The sequence below is a fragment of the Microtus pennsylvanicus genome, chromosome 2, assembly GCF_037038515.1.
Source record: "Microtus pennsylvanicus isolate mMicPen1 chromosome 2, mMicPen1.hap1, whole genome shotgun sequence".
NCBI classification, from domain to species: domain Eukaryota; kingdom Metazoa; phylum Chordata; class Mammalia; order Rodentia; family Cricetidae; genus Microtus; species Microtus pennsylvanicus.
In genome coordinates this window covers 119377901-119403030 of record NC_134580.1, presented here as the reverse complement: position 1 = coordinate 119403030, position 25130 = coordinate 119377901, and the positions used below count along the sequence as shown (strand labels likewise).

Below are 25130 nucleotides of genomic sequence, written 5' to 3'. Positions count from 1 at the left end.
TAATAGCACCAGGTATCAGTTAAGGTTCCAACACTGACTGACTGGCATGCCTTCTTGCCCAGCAAGTTACTGCTGCAATGTCTCTTAACTAATACCCTGGAACAGGTTCCTGATGAACCAGCTACAAAATAAAGTTGTTCAGATTTGATGGACTCGCAGATTCTGATGGGAAGTCACACTATTGGAGGTGACATCTTTCCCTTTTTGTTTTACTCTTCTGTATTCTATCTATAGCTATATAGGAAACGAGAGCTCCATTCCATGTGTTCCGGCTTTCACCTTTTACTATCAGCCATTTTTCCCAGAGATATCGTCTACCTCTGACTGTGATTGCCTACAGAAGACACGTATTTTTCTGCTACTCCTGGGGTTCTTGGTCACATTGGCATGCTTTGAAACTATTAATTATTAGGATTTAGAAGCCACCACACTGCCTTTAATCCCAGCACTCATGAGGTCCAGGCAAGTGGATTTTTGTGAGTTAAACGCCAACCTGGTCTACAAAGTGGAGTTACATACAATATAGCCAGAGCTGTTACAAAGATAAACTTTGTCTCAGAAAAAAAATGATCAATACACCCAAATAAGTCAAGTTGATTCTTGTACATAACTTGCATTGAGTATTTTCACCCAAATGTGAGAAACTCGTGGGTGAAATAGTAGAACCACTCAGGACTGCAGAACCAAACATAAAATGCCTGTTTGATTGAGTCCAAATGCAGGAACAGCTCTAATTTAGCTATTCTGCAATACACACAAGCACGTAATAGTCCCTTAGTGCATCAGCATCAAGGTGTGTGCAAACAACTCCAGGGAGAATTTCAACAACGAAGATGGTGCTAATTCCAAATGTTCTCTGGATAATAATGTCAAGTCTCTCAGTAATTCTCTGGGTCCCTCTGGGATCTGACTATTAAAAGAGCAATGAAAATGGAACCATCACTTTGAGTTTCTCTGCTATTTCTCTCTGCTTATTTTTCCCACTTCTCTGTAATCGCTCCTTCTCCCTTCTTCTCTTTCTTTCACTCATAACCTTAACATTTTCCTGTTTGATTGCAGAGAATTCTCAGTGTCTAGAACTTTTATACTCTTTTAGAAAAATGACAGTTATTCTAAAATATCAATGTTAGGGAGTGGAGAGATGGCTCAGCTTTTAAGTGCACTGCCTATTTTTCCAGAAGTCCTGGGTTCAAATCCTAGTACCTACATGGCAGCTCACACCCATTTGTAACACTCCCTCCAGGGGACCTGATGCCTTCTTCTGGCCTCTGCTTGGACCAGACATTAACATGGTGCACATATATAAATTCAGGAAAAACACCCATACAAATTTAAGAAAACATGTATGTTCATGTCTGTATATACGTGTGTGTACATACACACACAAACATTAAATGATGTACACATACATACATTTGGGAAAAATACCCACACAACATTAACAAAACACACATACACATGTATATAAGAGAATATTAAAGTGTGTGTATACAACATAACTGTGTGTGTATGTGTGTGTGATATAAGTGCCTTTCCTTTCTATTATGGTTTGGTGTTTGGTCTCTTCAAGGGTGGTAATTGGTACTTATTGAAAATATTCAACCATGTTATCATGCATTAGAATAAATATCTCAAGTCTTTATTTTATTTAACCCTAAATTCTGGAATCAATAATGCTTAAAGCACAGGCAGAGTTTTAAGACCTGGTAGCTTGATTTCTCTTGTTTGGACATTTGGTTCATTTTTTCATCTCTTTAGCTGGGTATTCATGGACCAAATTGGCAACAGCAGGCCACATGAAAAAATAATGTGAATATCTTTCTTGACCACTTTAGAGATTCAAAACTTGTGAATTATTATTTAGTGGTCCCCCAAGGAAAGAAATTTGAAAACAAATGCATCTAACATTCTCAAAATATGCCAATGAGAGAATTCACACAGCATTCTGGCCTTCTCCATCTTCTTGATTCACGAAGATACTAATGAGGTCAGTGGTACTTAGCTCTGAGGATGCTTAGATATGCTAAGGTTGTTCCATGTATTCCAGGTATAAAAATTCAGTGGGTCATCATAGTAGTAAGATATTGAAATATTGCTGTCTCATTTTATACAGCCAACTGTATCAAATAACTTCTATACCTTCTATATGTTCAACCTTGTAGATGTCTATGTGATTATATAGGGAAAGATATATTGAGTGGCAGATACCCAGTCATACATTATGTAAAAGTATTTGGTTAGTTCACTTTTCACTGTCTATAGATTCCTGAAATCACCCTGAGAGTTTGGAAATTCTTTCCATTGCATGCAAAATGAAAACAAGACAGTATTATGTATATCGAACTGCTAACCACTGTTCATTCATATGGCATATATGTATATATTATATGACAGGAATCACCCTAGCTCTTAGAAATAAACAAGTGGATGGAAAATAGTATCAAGAACCTTTTAACCTATTAAGCAAAGACTGTAAGACAATATGGATTAAATCAAAGTACAACAGAAGAATATCATACACATAAAAATTAAAGACCCTTATACATAGAGATAAGAATGGGGACAGTTGAGAAACATCTCCATCAGTAGAAATCAGGAATGTGGTTCTACTGAAGGATGTAAATACATGTCTACTGGCATGGTTTCTGGAATTCAAGTCAAATGTCCATGACAGATGAGGTGGTAAAGAAGCAGAGAGTGGAGTGGGGCATTGGGAAAACTAAGAAATACAACACATTCACAATAAACACGGAGGGAGAGGAGCCTAGAGGTGTGGGACTCATGTTTCCTTTGGAACCATGTTTACAATTTTTGACTTTTTCTTGTACATTATGCAGCAAGTTGTGGGACAGACACAATCAGATTTGTATGTTAGAAAGATTCCTCAGTCAGCAGCACTGTAGACCACTTGCAGAAGGAAGGCCAGAAATTTGCAGTCAAGACAGGTGAAAAGTTATTTCAGCTCCAGTAAGGCAATGAAAAGAGAATTGTGCCAAGCTGGCCTCTTCACATCTCTCCGACGATAATATGAGAATGGCAAATAATGAATGAATATAAATGTGAAAGCAATTTGAACCGCTTTGAAAAATCGGGTGGCTTTTTGACAAATGTGACTTACGGATTAAATGCCCTTGATGAGAGAAGGCAGGAGTTTAAGGTCTTAGATTGCAGACTGTAGCAATGAGCATCAGGCAGTGTTTGAGAGGTATATATTCTGGGAGTGGCAGCTGAGCTAAGTTTCAGAAACGTTGCCTTCAATACGCTTTCGAGAATTAAAATCGGGTCATCAAGTAAGTGTTTGGAGATCTTCACTTGCCTGGAACATCATTAGATGGTGACAGAATCCTGGAAGCTATACATATACATGCGACATGCAAAAATATAAAGGAAGGTTGCAAGGATGAGATGAAATCACAGAAGAGGTAAAATGGGAAGAAGAGCAAAGAGTGAAGCCAGAGAACCATGAAAGTTTAGGAAAACAGAGAAAGGGATGTGCAGGTTGTTGACTGTGGGGAGACTGAGCAAAACCTAGACAATAATGCTACATACCCATCTCTGTGTACCTGTCCAGCAGGGATGCACAAAATCCCTTCCCACAATGCAGCAGCAAGCTAACTGTTAGTCTGTTTCTGCTTTTCTGTGTGTTATAACCTCCATGCCTCACATAAAATATTCATGGAGACGTTTTTTTGTTCCTTTAAAGTTTCATCGTATATTGACAAGTAAAACTCAGCCAGGTATTAAAATGGTCTCACCAAATCTTGGCTTTAGTCCTTAAAAATTTTAAAGTGAGAATTACTCTTATTTTGGGTTTAGATACAATTATTCACACACCCAGAGGTGGGAGGAGACAACAGATGCACATGCACGCGTGCGCACGCACACACACACACACACACACACACACACGCGCACGCACGCATCTTTATTTTTTTTTATTTTTTTTTTTCATTTGGTAATTACAGATCTGAAGTGATTCTGCTTTTATTTCCTTCACGTTAAGCCAATCATGGAATTTCACAGTGATTTCTGGGGTGGGGCAGAAGGAAAGTGTGTTCAGAATGATGGAGGCCACGGCCTGGTTGGCCTGAGAAGGCACAAGCAGGGGGCCTCACTGGGGAAGCTGGAGGAGTACTGACTGCCCCGCTGGCAGGTAGGTGATGTTCCGAGAGCGAGAGAGCTGGTAAGCATTGTCTTCAGCTGCTTCCAGCTTCCGCAGCTCAATCAGGCCATCGCCTGCAGTGGCCAGGGAGTTGGTGATCAGCTCGGCTGCCTTGGAGTCGCCCTCAGCAGAGATGATGGCTGCCTTCTTCTGCTGCTCAGCCTTTTCCACCACAAATCTGGCCCTCTCCGCTTCCTGCTGAGCCACCTGTTTGGCTTCCACTGCTTCTGTGAACTCCTTCCCGAAGGTCAGATGTGTCAAGGACACATCATCCAGAATGAGTCCAAATGTTGCTACTCTCTCTGTGAGGTCATCGCTCACCTGCCGGGAGACCAGCTCTCGCTGGGTGATCAATTCTCCAGCATCAAAGCGAGCCACCACCGACTTGAGGATCTCTGTAGTGATGGAAGGCAGCACCCGCTCATCATAGTCCTCGCCGATGCTGGTGTAGATACGAGGGAGCTGGCTGGCCACCGGCCGGAAGAGGATACGTAGTGTGATGTTGACGTTCTGCAAATCTTTGCTACCAGTGATGACTGGTACGTTCCGTGGTCGCGAGCGGCAGTCAAAGATAATTGGTTTCTGTACCCAAGGGATGAGAAAGTGAGTCCCTTCCCCTACCACGACATCCTGTACTCCACGGAATCGGTCAAAGATGACAGCTCTGTGTCCAGCATCCACATTATACAAGGCAGAGTTCACCACACCTCCTGCCACTGCTAAAGCCAGGCCGAACTTTCCAATGGACTCAAACACTTTGGCAGCCATGATTCCTTCTGTTGCACCCACTCACACCTGCCTCCACTCTGACCTCCACATGAATTCCCCAACCACGCATCTTTAAAATGGAGTTCACAGTAATTTTGAGCACTTAGTGAATATTTCGGTATAAAATACAATTTCGGTATACATAAAATAAGTTTGACTTTATGGTCCATTTCACCATCCTGGAAAACTAGTGGCCATGAGGATATAAAGCGGTCCAGGGGTTCTCAACCATCTTAATGCCGCAACTCATTAATACAGTTCTTCATCTTGTGGAGACCCCCCAACCATAAAATTATTTTGTCGTTACTTCATAACTGTAATTTTGCTACTGTTATGAATCTTAGTGTAAATATCTCATTTGTGACCTAAAAGGGGTCATGAACCACAGGGTTAAGAACCAGATTAACAACACTGAAATCTGACTCAACCAGGTTCGAATTCTGATGTTGAACATTTTTGCCTTATTACTGGCCAAATGGTTACCCTCTGTTAGTATTTTCATTCTTATTTCTAGCATAAGGCATACTGACTTCACAAAACTCGTTGGAATGGATATGGTGAAAATGCCTGCTTAGTACAGTGTCTGCATGTAAAATTCCAATAACTATTAGCCAAATAAACTGTGAAGAACCCTTAACACAGGTTGTTTCAAATCTTACATTCTAGCCTGGTGATATTTCATTTGTATTTTAATAAATGAAGCTTGCCTGAAGATCAGAGAGTAAAACAGCCCTCAATGGTCAGCCTTACAGACCAGGCAGTGGTATCACACACCTTCAATCCCAGTAGCCACACTAGTTGCCATAGAAACCTGGTGGTGCATGCCTTTAATCCCAGTGGTGCATACCTATAATCCCAGCCCCAGAGAGGGTTATAAAATGGGAGAAGACAGTGCTCATGTTCAGTCTTATTCTGAGATTATTGGAGGCAGGATTGTTATTTCGAACTAGGGTTAAGCTAAGAGACAGTGGCTGGTTGTTTTGCTTTTTGTATTTTCAAGTTGAACCCCAATTTCTGACTCTGGGTTTTTATTAATCATGCTTCAGCCTGATTATGCCACTAACCAAAAGGATGGATGGAAAAAGATTCATTGTGGAGAAAATTCCACGCAGAACTGAAATGCATAGCACTTTTCTGAATTCTGCTCTCACAGTGTGAGCTTTTTATCTTTAAGAGCAGTGTCACAATATCACACTAAATAAATAGAAGCCACTCCTCTGGTTATGATAAGACTCCACACATGTTTACATGTATGCACATTTATATGTGTCACAACATTTATGCTGTGGTAGCAAAGGAAAAATCCATTCTTAATTTCCTATAGCCCAAAAGCAACCACAAAAGGAACGTAGCTCTAGGACCTCCTAGGTAGTTTCCTTTACGTCATTTATTTTAAACAGAATCTGTCACTGAATCACAATGAGTAGCATCTCAACACTCATTCAGTTATTGAACAAATGTAGAAGCTAATCTACAAAGGGGGTTTCCACCCCCACCACGATTATTTTCCTTCCATGTAAGCATGCAGCGCTTACTGCTTACAGTGATTGCAATCTCTTCCAAGAAAACCTCCCATGGCACTTAAACATAATCAATACCTACCTCAGAGCAATTGTGTTATCAACACCCTTTCCTGAGTAATCAAAGCATAAAGTTTAGCTTATCTTTTTTTTTGTTTTTTTTTTTTTTTTTACTTTTCTCTCAGTCACACTGGAATAAAGAAACTTGTTTTTGGAGTGAATATACAGTTGTTCTGAAGATCAGAAATAGTAACCTTCAAAACAAAACTTCGGCACTCTGACTAAAAGAGGATGCTCTTATAGGGGTGTGCAGCAAAACGCCAATGGATAGCACCACCGCATACTAATACAATTATTTTATTATGTGATCTGATTTAAATGATTGTTAAGTTAATATGTAAGTTGTCTGGGGCATGACAATGATGACAGCTTGGGATGTCCAACAGGAAGAACCTTTAGGGAGGCAGAGAGAAGATATGGGGAGAAGCCAGGGTGACCTAGCAGAGGCACCGTTGGGGGTACACTGGGACATAGATTGAAATAGATTTCCGAGTCTGTTGATTTACAGAGTATCTTTGGTCAAACAAAGCTTGCCTGGTGAACACAACTACCATGCTAGCCAAGCAGAACGAAGGAACAGGTGGAGTGACAAGAGCTATCACGTACAGGTGACTACACAGACCTTGTGAACATGAGCTGCTTCCAAAACACAAAGCTGCCATGGAGGTTGTGGGCATATGTTGTCTGGATCTCCTAAGAGAAGCTAGAAGACAATCTTTTAAAAATTATGATTTTTGTGTGAATTTTATTCATGAGTGCTGTACTGATATTCTACTCTCCTCCTAACCCCCTCTGTGTCTCCCATTCACACTCAAATTCATGACCTCTTGTTCTATAATTCCTACTATTACATATAAAATCTGGATTTTTATGTGAAGATTTCAACTGTCAAAGACCAACCTCCAGTTGTGCTTGGAAATACTGAGAAAACGGAGGCAATTTTATCACCTGGATGATAGAAAGGCATCTTCCCTAGAACTTCCGGTTTGTGATATGAGGCTTGGAAGTCTACACTCACTGGTGCGCGCCTGCAAACTTGACCCCAATTTTATGTGAAAATCTCTGAAGAAGCCTAGTCATTGGATTGTTCTAGTACATATGAGAGGTTAACTACATTTATTCTAAAACAAACTTTCCAGAGCTCAAGATGGTAACTTATGCTCTGAAATAAGAATTTTGTTTGGAGGTGATCTTGTTCCTTGCATGTGCGCCATCTCTTGAGTTATGTCATCCTCCTGGAGCATGATTTTAATTAGTCTTAACAATAAAAACCTGGAGTCAGATATTAGGGTGAAAGCTGAAAGATCAGAGAAGCAGAGCAACAACCACTTAGAGACTTCTTATCTCTACGAATCCTCAGACTGAAGGGGGGTTGGGGATCCTGTCTCTGTGAATACTCAGACTGAATGGAGGGATCCTGTCTCTATGAATACTCTGACTGGATGGGGCTGAGATCCTGTTTACACCTGCCTTATATTTGTGTCTCAGCCTCCCTCGTGCTGAAATCAAAGGCATGAGATCCCAAGGGCTGGGATCAAATTGTGAGCCACCACTGCCTAGCTCTGTTTCTCTTTTAGCCTGGTTCAGTCTCCTGTTACCCAGGGTGGCCTTGAACTCCTGATCATCCTGATTCTACCCAAGAGCTGGGATTAAAGGTGTGTGCCACACTGCCTAGCCTGCATGGCTAGCTAGTGGCCAGTGACTAGCTCTGCCCTCTGATCTTCAGGCAAGCTTTATTTATCAGAACACAAATAAAATATCATATAATACCTTCCCCATAATTTCTCATGATTTTACTTTCCAGTGTTTCATAGCCCAGCCATTTCATATAACCCTTGGCTCTTTCATAACATACCCTTCAGAGTAAAAGTCAGTAGAAATATGAATAGGGCCAAATTCAAAATCAACTTAAATGTATCACATTTAGAGTCATTGTTCTTAGGATAATAACATAAGTTTGTTATATAAAAGGAAATATAGGAAAATATAGAGCATTCTCATGTGAGGTGATTTTCTTCCTTTTTCTTTAGCTCTTGATTCTCTTAGGTCTTCTGAGGGTGAGGGTGATGGGACCTGACAAGGTAGAGCAAGCTGTTACTACCTCTGCCTTGCAGGCCCCTGCTCCTCCCCAGGTTTTCAGCCCACCTCTCCGGTTCAGATCTTCTCTGAAGAGACAATTTTCCCTTACTTTGCTGGCTGGGTTGCAGGAAGAAAAACATTGAGATTCTGGCACTTCGGTCTCCAGCAATGTTCACCTCTGAGATTTCAAAAGGATAAAGGAATAGCTGGAAATCTCAGTGACACGGTCCAATGAGGAAAAGGAACAAAAGCAGGAATGGCTGACCGACAAATGAAACCTTGGGCTGTAATTCCAGGGGAGCATTTCAAAACAGCAGTTACCATCCAGCTCTAGTGTGGCTGAGGCCTTTAAAGCCGCATTCCTCCTTTTACATATAGACGACTTACCTCCTTTAGGCAACCCAGTTGATAACTAGCCATTAAAACTCTTCCAAACAAAAAGCAAGTTTTGAAACCCACAGTCCCAACTGTCTTGGGGCACAGGAAAGAGAAATTGTAGAATCCTTTGACCTTCACAGGAAGCTATTTTTATTGCATTAAGGGAACACAGGAAGAGAGAGAGAGAGAAAATATTTTCCTTTTCAGCAGCCATGAAATCATACAGATTTTTACTATGTGCCAAATGTCTATCACTATTGCTCTCTTTCGGTGGGAGACATTTGACTCATTGCTCCTAGGGGGATATTAAAAACAGCACAGCAGGAGAACACTGGGAAAGGAAATTAAATGGAAACTTTGTCTTTTCTTCATCTTCTTCCTCCTTCGTTTGCAAACTTTGCTCCGGGAGTCATCATGGTTGTTCCTAAAGCTCAACGCTGCTCCTGCCATCGACTTGCTGTTCTGTGCTATTTATTGTTTGGGGGCTGGAATCAGCAACCCTTAAAAGGAAGCCTCTTAACAGCAATCTTAAAAAAAGCCCCAAACAATAAACGTAAACACTTTGTAGTTTATAATGCTTAGCTTATTAAACTTGTGATGGAAATACCATATAGTTCCATTAAATTCTAAATAAATCACTGCAATATGCTTGGTCAATGGTGCTTGGACTATTAGAGTGAGTTAATGGGGAATGGATTTGGCAAATTAGTTATATGAACCAGGATCAACTTTGTTTCTTCCAGGGAATTCCTGATACTGTTACCATCTTCACTGTACCTTTCTTAAACAATTTAAAGCAAAATAAAATGTCATTGCCCCGAACAACATAGTTGGTTTGAAGCAGAACCAAGTTGAGAATTTCTTTCTTCTCATTTTTAGGAATAGGTTGTAAATACTGAATTATCACACTTCTCTCATTAAAACAGCAACAGTCCCTGTTTTGCAACCTCACATTTGTGGCATGCTACAACTGCTTCATCACTTGGGGTCAAGTGGAACCACAAACAAAACCAATTATTTCTAGGCAAGATAATCAGTGTTTAATCATCTCATGGGAATGAGGTTCAAAGCCATAAGAGCAGCTCAAGCTGAAAGCGTGGAAGAGGATAATAGCCACCTTGTGATTGCCTTGTGGGACTCCTACCACTTCTCCATCAAAGTGAGGACGGATTTAAATGCCCAAAAAGGAAGATGCTAAAAAACACCACTTGACCACATAGTTAATATTTGAGCCAATTCTAACAGTGGCCATGATGGCTTTGGGTGTTTTAGAAGTCTGCGATTAGTTGATCACATAGCCTCTTCTGCTTTGAACTCGATCCATGACCTTGGGGAAATTACACAATCTTTCTGAGCCTGTTTACTTTTTGTAAAATGATAGTAATATCATTTTCCATAAAGATTAAATCAATGTTGGGTAGAGTAGGAGCTCCATATTTAAGATAGGGGTTCTATATTTATGTAGATAGAAAATATTTGGAAACAATAGGATCTGGATTTGGTGACTCATGCCTATACTTCTATGACTCAGGAGGCTGAGGCAGGAAGGTGATGAGCTAAAGACCAACCAGGGCTACATAGTGAGTTCCAAGCCAGGCTGTGTTATAGGGTAAGATGACAACAATAAATATATCTGTCTGTTCTAAACATATATAGACTTTTATTAATGTTGTCATCCCCTAAACAACAGTATTTATATGACATTTACCTTGTATTAGTTACTATACAACTGCAGAGAATTTAAAGAGGAGGTATCTAGACTACGTGCAAAAATAACATTTTATCTAAGGGACTTGAGTATCCCTGGGTTTTGACATTGGGATATATACATGAACTAGTTTCTGGGGGCTACCAAAGGATAAGCTACTTGTAAGTATGGGGTAGCATTGTGGTTCTCAAGTAATGTAGCACTTGAATTTGGTCTCTGCCTAGAGGCTCGACACAGGGATATGGAAAAGGAACTGGCAAGCTCTACCTCTACTTGAACGAGGATGAAATTAAGACCTTAAGAGGCATACAAGAAAGGGTTAAAATTTTCCTAGATGAGTGATTATAGATCATGTATTGGAAGCCTTTGATCAGAGGTTACATATGGAAGTCTCCAAAATGCACCTCTTCTTGCAGATGTTTCCTTTTGCCCACACATAGTTTTTAAAAGGTAAGCTACTTCCCACCCTAAAACAACAAAACATCTTGATACAAGATCATGCATTCCTCTCTTCCCTTTTGAACGACCAAATACTAGTATTTGAAGCCAAGCCTCTGCTTGTGTCTTTGGAGGGCACATTGCCTGTGTTGGTTGATTTACCACCTTTACCCCCTGCTGTACACACCAAGTTTTCCACTCAAATAATTCCTTCTTTTTTTTTAAAGGCTCATGAATTTGTGCTTTGATCATAAGAGTTTCTTTGCCCAGTGTAATGTCAGCAGATGTGATATCAAACGTGTGCTTGGGTGCTTGACTGACCTCAGCGTTTGTGCTACTTGACAGGAGAAGGGCATGTCTCAGGGGGTGCCTGCTGCTTGATCTCAAGTAAACTGGGGATTAACACATGTGGAGTAGACTGAATGTTGGCTCAAATGACCCATCCTCCCAGGCAGAGCTACTTCAGCAAATCTTAACAACAACAACAACAAAAGCAATATCGCTACAAGTCACCCAACTTAGGATGGTGTATTACACAGCATCTTGGTATCAGCAACTAATAGGTAGATTGCATTGTTGTTCTTCTCTATTTCTGCCTGCACGCTTGCCTTTTGTTTCTATTCCTGGGAGGAGTTGGGAGCAAAATGGGAAGAGAGAATTGGTGAGAGAATCCGGGATGAGTAGGAGTGAGACAATCTCTGGAATGAGTAAACTCGGCCTCTTCATCTTTCCAGGTTGAGCTCATTTTTGAGCTTAACTCCAATTTCCTTTATTCCTAATGAGGTGTCAAAAATTTAGGATTACCAACTTGGAATCTGCTGTGGGAAACTCTCTTTCAACCTTTCTTAGATTTAAATAAACAAAGACAATATGTGAAACTCACAGGCAATCCTATCCGCCAAGCAATCAAACCCACCATTTGGTGTCTGCCCAATATGGACATGCATGAATCCACATAAGGTCTCTCAGAGAGGGCAGGCCGAAATCAGTGAAAACCAAATACTTTCCAAATTCACAAGCAATACCCACGAAGAGTGAGGTTAACAGGCTTAAACTTCCCTGGCTTTTACCTTCATTCTCAAAGAGAAATGTTGGAATTCTTTTAGTCTGTGAAGCAGAGTACAGAGACTTCACGCTACTTTCTGCAATGCTGTATGGCCACACACTTTCCACTTCTCTTTGCTTCACAAAATTTTTGTAGTAGCTCTATTGTTGCTTATCTAGATTTATTTATTTCTTACATATTACTTTGCTTTCTTTTTGGACCAGATTCAACTCCCACACATAATATTGATTTATAAATAGTGGCTACTTGTAGATTTTTTTCCAGAAAAGTGTTGCATGTTGATTTCAGAGGATGAACAATCTTGCTGAACATAGAAATAAAGTAATCCAAAGGATTATAAATGCTCTGAGCAGTTAATGGTCACAAAAATCAGAGATTTACTACCCTCTACTGATAACGGGAAGCCAACAACATATACAATCACATTTAACTGGTGAAGAACTTCAAATGAAATGAGGACCAGAGAGAAAGAATCTGAGAGTTGGAAAACCAAACATCCTGTAACAGGTACATTAAAACTCTGAAAGTCCCCAGCTGTGAAGATGAACACACACAAACACAATCCCTGATAATTGACTAGGAATGAATTCCCCTTCCAGAAAACAAGGGAAAGATAAAAGTTAAGGAGAGAAAAGAAAACAAGAAGATAAGTACTCAAGAGTAGAAGAAACAAGGCACCCCAGAGTACCATCCAAGGCAGGCTGGGGACACTTTACCAAATGCTTCCTAAGTCCTTTTTTGTTTAAGAAAGAACAGCTCCTATAGCACCAGTTTCAAGCCCCAATGCTCGCTTTTGTAAAAATATGGGGAGGGGGGAGTGATCTTTCACTCAGACACTTCATTGTCATCTTGACAAAAAGTGATTGCAATAAATCTGTAAAATCATTAAGAACGTGTTGTAGGTGGCATCGTCTGGGGCATGCATGCACAGACTGCAGAGGTATTGCACTACTGAATTCTTAGGTTGTGAAGCATCACAGGTGTTCTGCTATTCCGATGATTAACACAAGTTTGATAAAAAAAAGTGGGAGACGAAATATAAAATGCACAGACTCCCTGTGTAGAGAAACTGCGAATTTCGGTTACTTTGGAAACATAATAAGAAACAGAAAATGTGAGCTTTTCTTATTGCCCATTTTTCTATAGCAACAAAATGTATACAGATTCATTAATTCTTTGCAACTTCTCCCATGGTAAGTCCAAAAGTTCTTTCTTTTGGGTGTGTATGTGTTGGGGGTGGGGAGTTCATCATTTGATGCCTTTTGTTCAGTTAGTAGCAAATACAACTCAGTGGTACTCAAACAGCTTTTGCACACCAGGGTTTGCCCTCTTGTTACATGACTCCCTTTTGCTACCACATAGGTGAGTCTGTGCTTGCTACATGGAAAGAGACACACCATCTGGAGAGACCTCACATGCAGAAGAGTAAATGATGCATTAAATATTTGGTTTCAAGCCACTGGAGCAGAATCCTGTGGTTTGTTATGTAGCAGAATACAGCTACCATGGGGTCCTAAATGAAGATTATTGTAGTTGATATTTGCACTACCAATATTGAAGGTGAAATATAACAAGCAAGTCTTTCTTGGGATGGGGGGTCATAAAGCTTGACACTGAAGATGTTTCTTTTCCTGATCTTTCACCAGGAGATGGAGCCTGCAGGTGGGCCTTAACTACCAAAAACTCTCAAAAAGAACTCCCCTATAAGACAGCTAAGAAACCGAGGTTTCTGAGTACTGTAAACACGATAAGGAAATGGCAAAGTTGTCAATGAAACCTTGATTTCTTTTCAACAATTGTCGGTGTTACCGCACTATTTCTGAAATAACCAATTACTGAACTCAGGTATATAATAAAAGAACAGAAACAGCGCAGTTTCTGAAAGGGACTAGAAGGTCCACTAGCCAAAGGATGAGAGTATGTCCCTAACTCAGTTAAAGTCAGTATGCTCCTTAGTCTAAAGAATGTTCAGTCCAGCGGCGAACAGGAAGCCATTGCCATCAACAGAAATGGTGCTTGTGGAAGTAGCTTGTGATGGGCATAGCCTGCTCCAAAGAAAGAAATGTCCAGCTCAGATGTTTACTAAAAATTTCCAAAGGGAACATAACAGACCCATATTGTATGTGAAGGTCTCTATGAATTTACAATGTGTGCAAGTCCTTGTGTTGCAATGAGCATTTCTGAATTGCACATGAGATCACATGTCATTGGTAAGTGGACTCTTTAGTATGATCCATGGATCACAGCATAAGGTTTTTCATAGGCGAAGTGAGTAGAAAAAGAATTACAAATCTGAGCAGGTAAGAATACAGCCCTGGGTTCAGCGTTTGAATTTGTAGTAGGAGTCTGTTTGTCTATGCTGAAGGATAATAACTATTGAATGTTAGCAATTGCATGCAGAAGTCACTTTTTGAGGTATGTACCCAGCTGTTTTACTTTGGTCTCTCCCCAGCAGACATACGCAAACTGGGGAGGAGAAAGGGGAAGAAAAAGTTTACTTTAGTTTACAGGTTATAGTCTGTCTTGGAGGTTCAGCAACAGAAGCTCCAGGGGGAGAAACTGGATCCAGGAACCCAGAAAGAGTCTACAGGGGAATGGAGTATTGGTGCCATTGTCTTGATTGTTTCCTCTGTCGTCCTCAGTCCCCTTACTTGTACACCCTAGGGTCTACCTGCCCAGGGATGACACCCACTACAGTGGATTGGGCCCTCCTTTATGAACCAGCAATCAAGAAGAGTCCCACAGATGTGTCTGATGGAGGCAGTTTGTCATTCGAGGGTCTCCCTTCCCAGATGTGCCGAGTTGACCAAAACTAATCAATACATCATCTAAAAGGTGAACGGGAGTTTGTACTGAAGGCCAAAGGTGGGAGCCCCAGAGAGCACAAGGCGGGGTTAAAACTCAGATGGCAGAGATATCACAAGGGTGTCTGGATCTTCCAAGGCCTCCTTAGCAGGTCTCCAGGGAAACTCTATCTCATTTATCCTTGGTCAGCCACCCTCTTCTGATTACCGTGACTGGCATAAAAGGACGAGCTAAGTCAGCAGTGCCCAGGAGAGCCTGTGCTGAGAGCTACCAGCAAGGTGTCACCTCTGTTTCTTTTGTTGATCAAGGCAAGTCACATGACTCGATTCAAGATCAGAGTAGGTAGGGAAACACAATCCTCTGTTTTAGCAGGAAGAAGTCCAGAAGCACAGAAGGTTCAAAATAGCACAGCCCCCCTAAGACTCGATCAAAGAAAACATGGATTCGAGGGAAAGCGCTGACCCCGTATTTCTAGATGACTGCAGTGGAAATAACATTGGCTTCAAAGACCTTCCACTATTGAGAAGCACACCTTACAAGCACCGCTTATTCTGCGCTCATCGTCTATGTAATAATGCCAGTTACCATCATTTCCATTATTATTGTAATTATCATTATATTTTTGTTACCATTTCTTTAGGCCTTGAAACAGATCAAGCTTTTGCTCGCCCAGTCGAAGTCAGCATGTGCAATTTCTCCTCCAAGTTTTGCTTTTAGGTATGAAGTAAGCCACTTGTGCTCATAAACAGGGGCCAAGCCAAACAAAATACACATTATAGCACACATGCCCTTCTGTGTTCCTCTTGGCCCAGCCCCCAGAGTTCTTGCAAAGGGGAATGTGAAACACGAAAGGTAGTTACAGAAAAAGGGGAATTTGTAGAACATTTTGGAGCAGGGAATGTGGGGAGAGAGTCCCTGCCTTCACTGGTAGCGGAAATGAGTTGTTTCTCTTCCAAGCCCCATTTCTTCTGAAAACATTTGGGAAATAGATTTTTGGAAAGAGCGGTTGTGGATCGGTTTCCAGGGACTGGGCCATGCTCTCTGTGGTTGCGCTGCTCCAGTTAGCTGAGCTGGATCCACTTTGAAACAGGAGTCGTCACTCCTGCACTTGAATAAGACCGACTCCATATTCCTTTTGTTTCCCGTTTGCTGCCATGTTTGAGACTCTCTTTGCCTTGGATGTAAAAAAAAAGCTGTGAATCCATTTTTATGATGCATATTCCTGGGTCAGTTAAATAGGCCTCAAAAGTATCCCTCCCCCAACTGATCATCTAATTGGACCTATTTATGCTTATTTCTTATGCAAATAAAATAATTACCTTAATTATCTACTGAGATAAACTCTTCCCTTTTTCATTGGTGATGTTCTTGAGTAACAATTTAGCTTATTTCAGAGAGAACATGCTATAAAAGTTCAATTTTTATCTAATATACATAGTAATTGTATCTAATTGTACATAGTAAATTTAATTGTGATAGTTGCCTGATTATTTCAGTATAATTTCTTTCTAGGATTCGTTTAGACTCAGTTTTCTAAATTTAGCAGAGTTATTTCCTCTCCGTTTTTACCAATGCTCTTGATCATTCTTAGATGTGAATGGATTGTGCGTGTCCGTGGGCAAACATGTGTATGCACCTGTGCATGCCTAGGAGGAGGACCAACCGTGACACAGGATTTCTTCCTTAATTATCCAGTACTTTCTTTGAGGTATGATGATCTCTCAATTGAATTCCGAGTTTCTTAATTCTGAATAGCTGTCCTGCTAGGATCCACTTTCCTTCCCTCCTGTCTGCCGAGATTACCAGCCCTTTTCACGCCTGTTTGGATTTTTAAGTGGATTGTAGGGATCTGAACCCTCCTCTGCCCATTTGTATGGTCAACACTTTGCCCGCTGAGCCGCCTGACCTCTTGGTCATTTTCCATAGGACTCAACAGGTTTTCCTGACACTAGCTCTTGAACTAAGAGCCTTTCTGGGCAAGTGCTCAGCCTGCCATGGTGCATGTTTCCATCCACGTGCCACAGGGAATGTTAGTAGAAAATCGCCAAAAAAACCCCAAAAAAACCAAAAACCTTCAGAGTGTTATTATGCAGGAAGGTGGCCTGTGAATGCCGGAGTGAAAATATGAATTGATGAATTGCTGCTATAATCTACGCCCCGTCCCAGCAGCCTTCCTGGCCCCTCCCTCTCCCGGAACTCCACTGCGAGGAGGTCCTGTCCCACTGCAGTGAGAAGAGGATGGTTGGAATCTCCAAGCAAAGCCGAATTTTACCATAAGCATGGTTTCCATGACTCTGGTGGCGTTCTGCAATCCAGGAAAAGCTTCTAGTGGTTAAGCACTGGGCTGGAAAGACGGGTGATTACTGAGCTCTGTTTGTTTCAGCTGTCCCCGAAGCTGCTTTACTAAACATAGCAGCACCCCCAACCCCTCTAAATCCAGTCCCAGCTGGCAAAGTCCACCTGGACCTCCTTTGGCAATCTCTTTGTGTGAGTGACTGAGTGGCAGATGAGAAAGCCCAACCAGAACAGGAACCTGCTGCCAAGTCCTTCCTGTCTCTAGCTTCAGTGGGCAGCTCTGGGTCATTTTCCTAAAGCCCTGACACTCCCCAAGAAAACTCAATCCAAAGGATCAGATGAGACCCTCCAGTTCTTTCTGCTCTCACTAGTGTCTGAGCGTGCATCCCAGGAAGACGTTTTGTGATCAGCTCACGGGGATCTTTGTGGATCACACAGCTCTCTCAGAGGTCTGTCCTCTGCTTGTTTAGCGAGCACACTATCGGCATGATTATTTGCACGTTTCTGAAGCTTTACCATGGCAGAAACTCAGTCTCCCTCTTGGGAAAGGTAGCTTTCCTTTACAGCAGAAGTTGTAACGCTTTCCTAATACAAACGTGCATACAGGGTTTGTAATATAAAACTCCTGCAGGCATTCCTTGATGTCTCCCTTCTGGCTTAAACTGCTGGGTGTGACTAGTTTAAAAGCTGTCAAAATGACATAAAACAGTTATTAGAACCATTGGCTGCCTCACTGCCAGAGGGCAATATTGTTCCATAAACAGTCTGCACTGCAATAGTGCTCAGAGCAAGACGGAGCCATCAACCTAAGGGCAGGAGGCGTCTGTAGCACAAGGTAAAATGTTATCACATGTGGAGTCCCACACATGAATAATCGGACCCATTTTTTTTTCCAGCAATTTGGGCAAATAGGTACAGGTGAAACACGGGCATTCTGTATCTATTTGAGCACCTAAGTGAACATGTAATTGCACAATGAGCCTTTCACAGCAACTCAATTAAACATGTAAATTATTGTCTAATGTCCCCAGAAGGCAAAGAATATTTTCCGTGTCCGATGTCATTATCTTCTATCATTCATTTGTGCATCAAAGTACACATTTCTATAATTAAATGGCAATTATTTTTACTTCCATTCCATTAGTAATATTAAAATCACAAGGATTCTTCTCTTTGGTGCTTGAATTCATTACATTCTTAGTGGAAACGCCCATTAAGGAATTAGTGGCTGTTGATAGGGCAATCTTTAAACATCTATGTCTTTGGGTTGATAAACCAATAATGGGATTCTTCAGAAAAACAGACTTATATATTTCTGAAATCTTGTAGATGAACTCCCTGTTGCATATTCTTGGAAATTAATGCTAATGACTTTCACAAAGTATCAACTACCTTGAAAAACAACACTCAATAATATTATTTGTTTCCTTAAAAAAATAACGGCCTATCTCAAGAACTAGAGGTGATAACTTCTTTGGCATACTTTACGATATCGATTGTGAAAAGCGAATAACAATATTTACAGTCTCTCCAAGGGTTGGGAAGGACAACAGATGAGAAGTGAGGATCTCCTTGACTTTGGGTCAGGGTGTTCTTGGCAGTTTATGTGAGGGTATGCTGATCGTACATGTGATTGTGTTGGGAGGTAGAGCTTGTAAAGGGTAATTAGACTTAAAGAAACTCTTGATACTGGGGCTACAATGGTGGGTTTTACATCTTCACAAAAAGAGCCAGAGAAATGGCAAAATAGTAGCTCTCTCCCTCTCTCCTTTGTGTGATGATACAATGAGATGAAACTGAGAAGTTGGGAGCCTGCCAAGAAGAGAATTTACTAGCATCTTGACCATGGACTTTCAGCATCTGAAATGTATGAGCAAAAAAAAAAAAAAAAAAAAAAAAGAAGAAGAAGAAGAAGAAAAATCAATTCTTTCATTAGGTAGCCTGGTCTCTGGTATTTGTTACAGTTGCAGGAGTTGACTAAGACATGCATAGAGGTATTTCTTAGAGTAGGTGATAGAATTGCCTATTATTCAGATCAGTTTTGGATTATTACATGAAAATTTATGTAATCAGCCACCCAAGTAGAACAGGAAAAACAATCTTCAGTACTATGGGATGGTAAGATCCTGTGAGTATCTTCTAGGTAGTGAACAAAAATCCAATAGAGTCGGAAACTATTTATCCAACTGTGTATGAGTCATCAGGGGATGAATCTCCAATGGAATTGCTCTGATTCTCCTGAAAGGTAACAATCACTGCTTGCACACCAGGACTTCCATCACTCAGCTGCATGTTAGAAGAGCTCCACAGATTCAAGGCCCACAGGGTCACACAGGATGCTCCCTTCACTGTGTTACATTTTAATGTTTTATAAGACAGTTAGCTGGGGGGGGGGCGTATTTCAGTTATGTTACGAAGTTCTAAATGACTTCAAAACTCAAACCAATCCAGTCGATTTCTCAGTAATTGGCTTAGAAGAAACCGAGACAAGAGCACTGCAAACGAAGTGCTTTTAAATAAATCATAATTATCCGTGCAAATATCTCCAATAATGTGAGCCTTTAATCAGATGACTACCAATTTGGAGACTGCTTGCGTTTGGGGAGGTGACAGGCATCAGGAGGAGGGAGGGGGAAAGTTGGCAGCAACAGTAGCACACATGATAGGGAGAGGCCGGGATATTATCCAAAATTATCCAGACTTGGAAAAGGTAGGCACCAGGAGGCTGCTTCTGTGCTCTTCCTTAATAGCAGGGGGCTGCATATACATTTAATGTTTCCATTTCATTCCTAAACTGCAGAATTCATCTGGAATGCTTATAGATATTTCTTTTCCCCTTCAGATGGTAAAAACATTGTGTGTGTGTGTGTGTGTGTGTGTGTGTGCGCGCGCGCGCACAATATGGAGCAGGTGTTGTTGCTTATTCAAATTCAGAATCTGTTACCAGCTTCCCCCTAAAGTCCCTCTTCCAAGCCAGCATCCTTCTGCCTTCTCTTGCTACCTAATCTTCTAGATTCTCATTACAGCAAACATTTTAAAGAGGGGCACTTGTGTCCTTCCACAGTGATATTTTACTCATGGTTAGGGGTTAAAAAAATCAATATGATATGTGACCTCCTTGTGATTTTTTTTCTCTGAAACCAAGAAGGAAAGTACTCCACTCAGTGCAGTTTTAATTAAACTGAATACATTATAAAACACTCTTCTAATTTGCTTTGCCTAGAAAATGTTTTTTAAAGTGTTACAAATCAATCAACTAATTGAGCTATGGAGTAGGATATGCAGATGGCATCTCCTCCCTGTTTTCCCTCTGCTGATCAAGAGCCTCTTCACAGACAGGGTTTGTGGGGCCTGGCAATGTGCATTCTGCGGTACAAATAAGGGGTGCTGAGTTAGTCACAAAGGTGTGCAAGTACTGACACAGCACTGACCAAAAGCAGGGAAGATGTGTGAAGAAGGTCCAAGGCAACGCTAGTAGAAACGGAGGGGTGGCTACTTGCAGCATGCCGCCTCTGTGTAGTCTGTATTGGACTAGGAACTGATGATACTGTCTGCTCATTCAGAGGAGTGCCAGAGAGAGCAAGGTGGTAGCTACCACAGGAATCCCCCCTCGAATCCCATACTGAGAGCTGCGGCTAGCTTGTCACCTGCTGGGCTCTTTTAGTTTCCTTTCCTAAATATTAATTAGGCAGAGGACACTCCACCCAGTGCTGGGAAGACCTGCAGATGGACGGATGGCATGAGCTCTTTGCACTTACAAAGCTCTCAGTTAACAAGCAATAACTGAACACATACATATACTTTCGGGTATCATGGTGGAATACATGATAATCAGACATGAAAACTAAGGTGTCTCTGCCCTCAAGCGTATTCTAGTCAAGTAGGAAAACTGATAGTGTATCTGAAGGAGGCAGACATGAGGAAAGAAGTACCTTTGCTAGGAGGTAGTATGAAACCTTTGTGGTACAATCAGAGGATGGAGTGCCTTGTAGGGTACCAAGATGTTGTGTGTGCTTCATGTGAGGGGGCAAGGTAAACACAATCTGTAAACTCTTCCCATGTTGGCAGCTGCCTAGTCATTCTCTGTTTCTTCTTGGACTATTCTTTCTAATATTATATTATGTGTATATAATTATATATTATATTATATTATATTACATTATATATTTTTATATATAATTATATATTTCAAATTCTTACATGTGGAATTGTTGGTCTACTTTAAAGCATTGCTCTGTGTTATATACTCATTGACTACATATTCTTTTTAAACCATTGTCACCCCTGAGGAAGTTCAAACATGATTAATTTTATGTGCTATGGCAGTATTAATTGGTTTCCATTACACTAATGTCCACACACATATCCTTGCTCTTTCTCACCTTTTTTTTCTCACTTTAATCCAGCCTCACTTTAAAGATTTTTCAAATCTTACTCTGAAGCATGATTAATAAAAACTCAGGGAGATAAATTGGGGTTCAGCCTGAAGACCTAAAAAGCAAAGCAGCCAGCCACTGGTTCTTACCTCAACTTCAGTCCGAAAATGACAATCCTACCTCCAGAAATCCAGAATGAGACTGTGTCTGAGAGCTGTTTTCTCCCATCTTATAATCCTCTCTAGTTCTGGGACTAAAGGCGTGCACCACCCGGTTTCTATAGCTACTAGTGTGGTTACGGTGATTAAAGGTGCATGTCATTGTGGCTACTGGGAATAAAGGTGTGTGTTATCATCACCTGGTCTATAAGGCTGACCAGTGGGGCTGCTTCACTCTCAGATCTTCAGACAAGCTTTATTTATCAAAATACAATTGAAATGCCACCGTATTACTCTCCTGTCTTATCTATCTATATCTAAATTCGGTGTTGGGCATTGCAAGGATACACTGTTCACATTTTATTTAAATAAGAACAATTATGCCAGACACTGAGCTTTGAGATACTGCAGATTGGGGGAGATTTCTTGGTCATAACTAAAGTTATATATACATATACATACATATGTATAATGTGTGCATGCGTGGTTGTGTGTGTGTGTCCAAGAGAACCAGGTAAACTAGAAAGTTCCTCTATGGAAGGGAAGCTGCAAGGCTTAATATCAAACATGATAACAAGATCTATTCTAACTACAAAAAAAAAAGAGCTTTTTATTGAAAGAGAAACCAAGCAACCATGCATTGAAAAAGAGTATCTTGCAGAAGAGGGAGGACCAAATACCTTTGAAGTTATGTCTTTGATGTGGAAGATGATAATACGACTGGAAAGAACCTGCAACTGGGTTGCTCAGACTAGAGTAGTCTCTCTCTCTCTCTCTCTCTCTCTCTCTCTCTCTCTCTCTCTCTCTCTCTCTCTCTCTCTCTGTGTGTGTGTGTGTCTTTTTTCTTCCTATCTTTTCTTGCACATTGTCTTTTCTCTCTGTGTCCCCCCCCTCTCTCTCTGTCTGTCTGTCTTATCTGTCTTCTTTCTCTCCCTGTCTTTTCTTTCATGCTGTCTCTCTGTCTTCTTTCTCTGCTTCTCTCTCTCTCTCTCTCTCTCTCTTTGTGTGTGTGTGTACATGAGCGTGTTTGTACAGTTGATTCTTTGCCTTTGACCGTTATGAGATAAACCATAGGTAAAGAATACTTTCTTGACAGCAGAAGGGTTTTGTTTGCTCCAATTGATTACGGGAACATTATATACTTTTCACTTGAACCATTTCCAAAGGCTATCTGGAAAAAACTTTAAAGTGCTGTATTTAGGTAATTTAAGGGTTCTTTAAAGGAAAACGGTATCTTTTCCTTGGTGGTAAAAGTACTAAAGTATCTGAATCTAAGGGGATTTGAATTCATTCTTCAGAAAGTAGTTTTATATAAAAGAAAGCACTTAATAGAGATAAGGTACACTCGACTCTTTATTGAGTGGAATCAATCTTGACTGTGAAAAAGTGTTGGTATCTAGCCTATACCTGCTTGGCAAGCAGGGCAAACAGCTAAGTGCTTTTAGGGCTGGCAAGGAAAGTCTGCCCTTTTAGTAGATACAAAGAAAAAAACTTTTCGGAGGATCAAATATCTTCCAGAGATTGTTGCAAACTATGAGGGGCCAGAACAATATGAAACACATTTTATTTATATTCATTGGTATTTATAAGCGACTAGCCGACCAGGCCCGATCTTCACAATAATACTACAACTTAAATATGACATCCTAAGACCCTGGAGGGGAGGAGCTCCGGAATCATGATGCAATGACAGCAGAGGGGTGTAGTGTGAAGGGTACTGGGGATGGAAGGATTTTAAAGATGGCATGCACTGGCTGAGAGGCAAGTTCACGCAAAGCTCCCATTTCTTGATTCAAAAAAGCCATTCGCTTACTTAATTCAGTAAATATTCTCAGTTGTAAGGTTGCTTTCTGTTGCTGTGATTAAACACCAGGGCCAAAAGCAAACTGGAGAGGAAAGGTTTTGTTTCAGCTTCAGTTTAGAGTCCATCATTGGGGGAAGTCAGAGCAGAACTCGGCAGCACTAGAGAGGCAGGAACTGATGCAGAGGACATAGAGCACAGAGCAGCATGGCTTACTGATTTGCTCTTCAGAAACGTTCAGACTCCTTTCTTCTACCATCTAAGACCTCCTGCCAACAGTAGGAGTTCCCATTGTGGACTCAGCCCTCCCACATCAACTACTCATCAAGAAAGTTCCCTAAAGTCTTCACTACAGGCCAATGGGATTTCTCAACTGAGGTTCTCCTTCCCAGATAACTCTAGCTTCCAAGCTGACAGAAACTAACCAGGTTATTCTCTAATGATGTTCCAGGTATTCTCTTAAACTTGAGGCAGAGAGGCATTCTTGGGGTGATATTTGGTTTTGCTATAACAAATAAAACTTGCCTAGGGATCAGAGTGTGGAGCAATTCACTAGTTAGCTTTAGAGGCCAGGCAGTGGTGGCACACACCTTTAATCCCAGCACTTGGGAAGTGGAGACAGGCAGATCTCTGTGAGGTCAAGGCCACACTAGATGGGTACAGTCACAAAGAGAAACAAAGCCAAGTGGTCATGACTCACACCTTTAATCCCAGTATTTGGGAGTCATTGGCCTTTAATCTGAACTCTAGGGAGGTGGAGACAGGAAGGATTTGCTGGAAACCAAATGGCTGGATGGAGAGAGGAATATAAGGCAGAAGGAAACAGGAGCTCAAGGCATTCAGTCTAAGGCTTCATAAAGATAGGATTTTGCCCACTTTGGTCTGAGGATTTTGTCGAGGTAAGAACCGTAGGTGCTGGATATTCTGCTTCTCTGATCTTTCAGCTTTTACCCCCTAATATCTGACTCAGGGCTTTTATTAATAAGACCAATTAGAACTCATGCTACATGTTCTGTATGGTGTAAACCAGTAAAAACACATGTAATGGAAAGATGTAATTTCAAGTAGTAACAAATGTATAAGGTAAATAAAAACAGCTATTGACCCTTTCCACTTGATAATCAAAGTGATGCCTTAATAATCAAATTGTGCCCAGAATAAATTTATAAAAGTTAAACTCGGGTTCTGTGTTAGGCATTAGAAAGGGTTACAATAAAGTAACTAATGACACACTATTACCTTCAGAAAAGAAGTGATAAAATAGATATTAACTCAAAAGTTAATGAACATTCAAATCAGTAGTACATAACGATGCCACAGAAATAGGAAGATAACAATATTAAGAACTATCTATTATCTAGGAAGGTGCTTTGTAGATACCACCATAGTTTCCTTTATTCCTCAAATCATAGTTGAGGAAATCAGAATTTGAATACGTAAACTGACTTGTCCAAAATCCCACAGGAAGCAACGGGTCAGATAAAGAACTCAAGGATGTTCTTACCAGAACAGCTGT

At 40.9% G+C, this 25130-nt stretch overlaps 1 protein-coding gene and 1 pseudogene across 6 annotated transcripts in view; both read right to left on the bottom strand.

The window, feature by feature from the left end:
* Nucleotides 1-25130, bottom strand: part of Macrod2 (mono-ADP ribosylhydrolase 2) — a 1861794-nt gene that overhangs the window by 278444 nt on the left and 1558220 nt on the right. The gene's annotated exons all lie outside the window — the stretch shown is intronic.
* On the bottom strand, nucleotides 3925-4992 carry LOC142844037 (prohibitin 1 pseudogene; annotated as a pseudogene).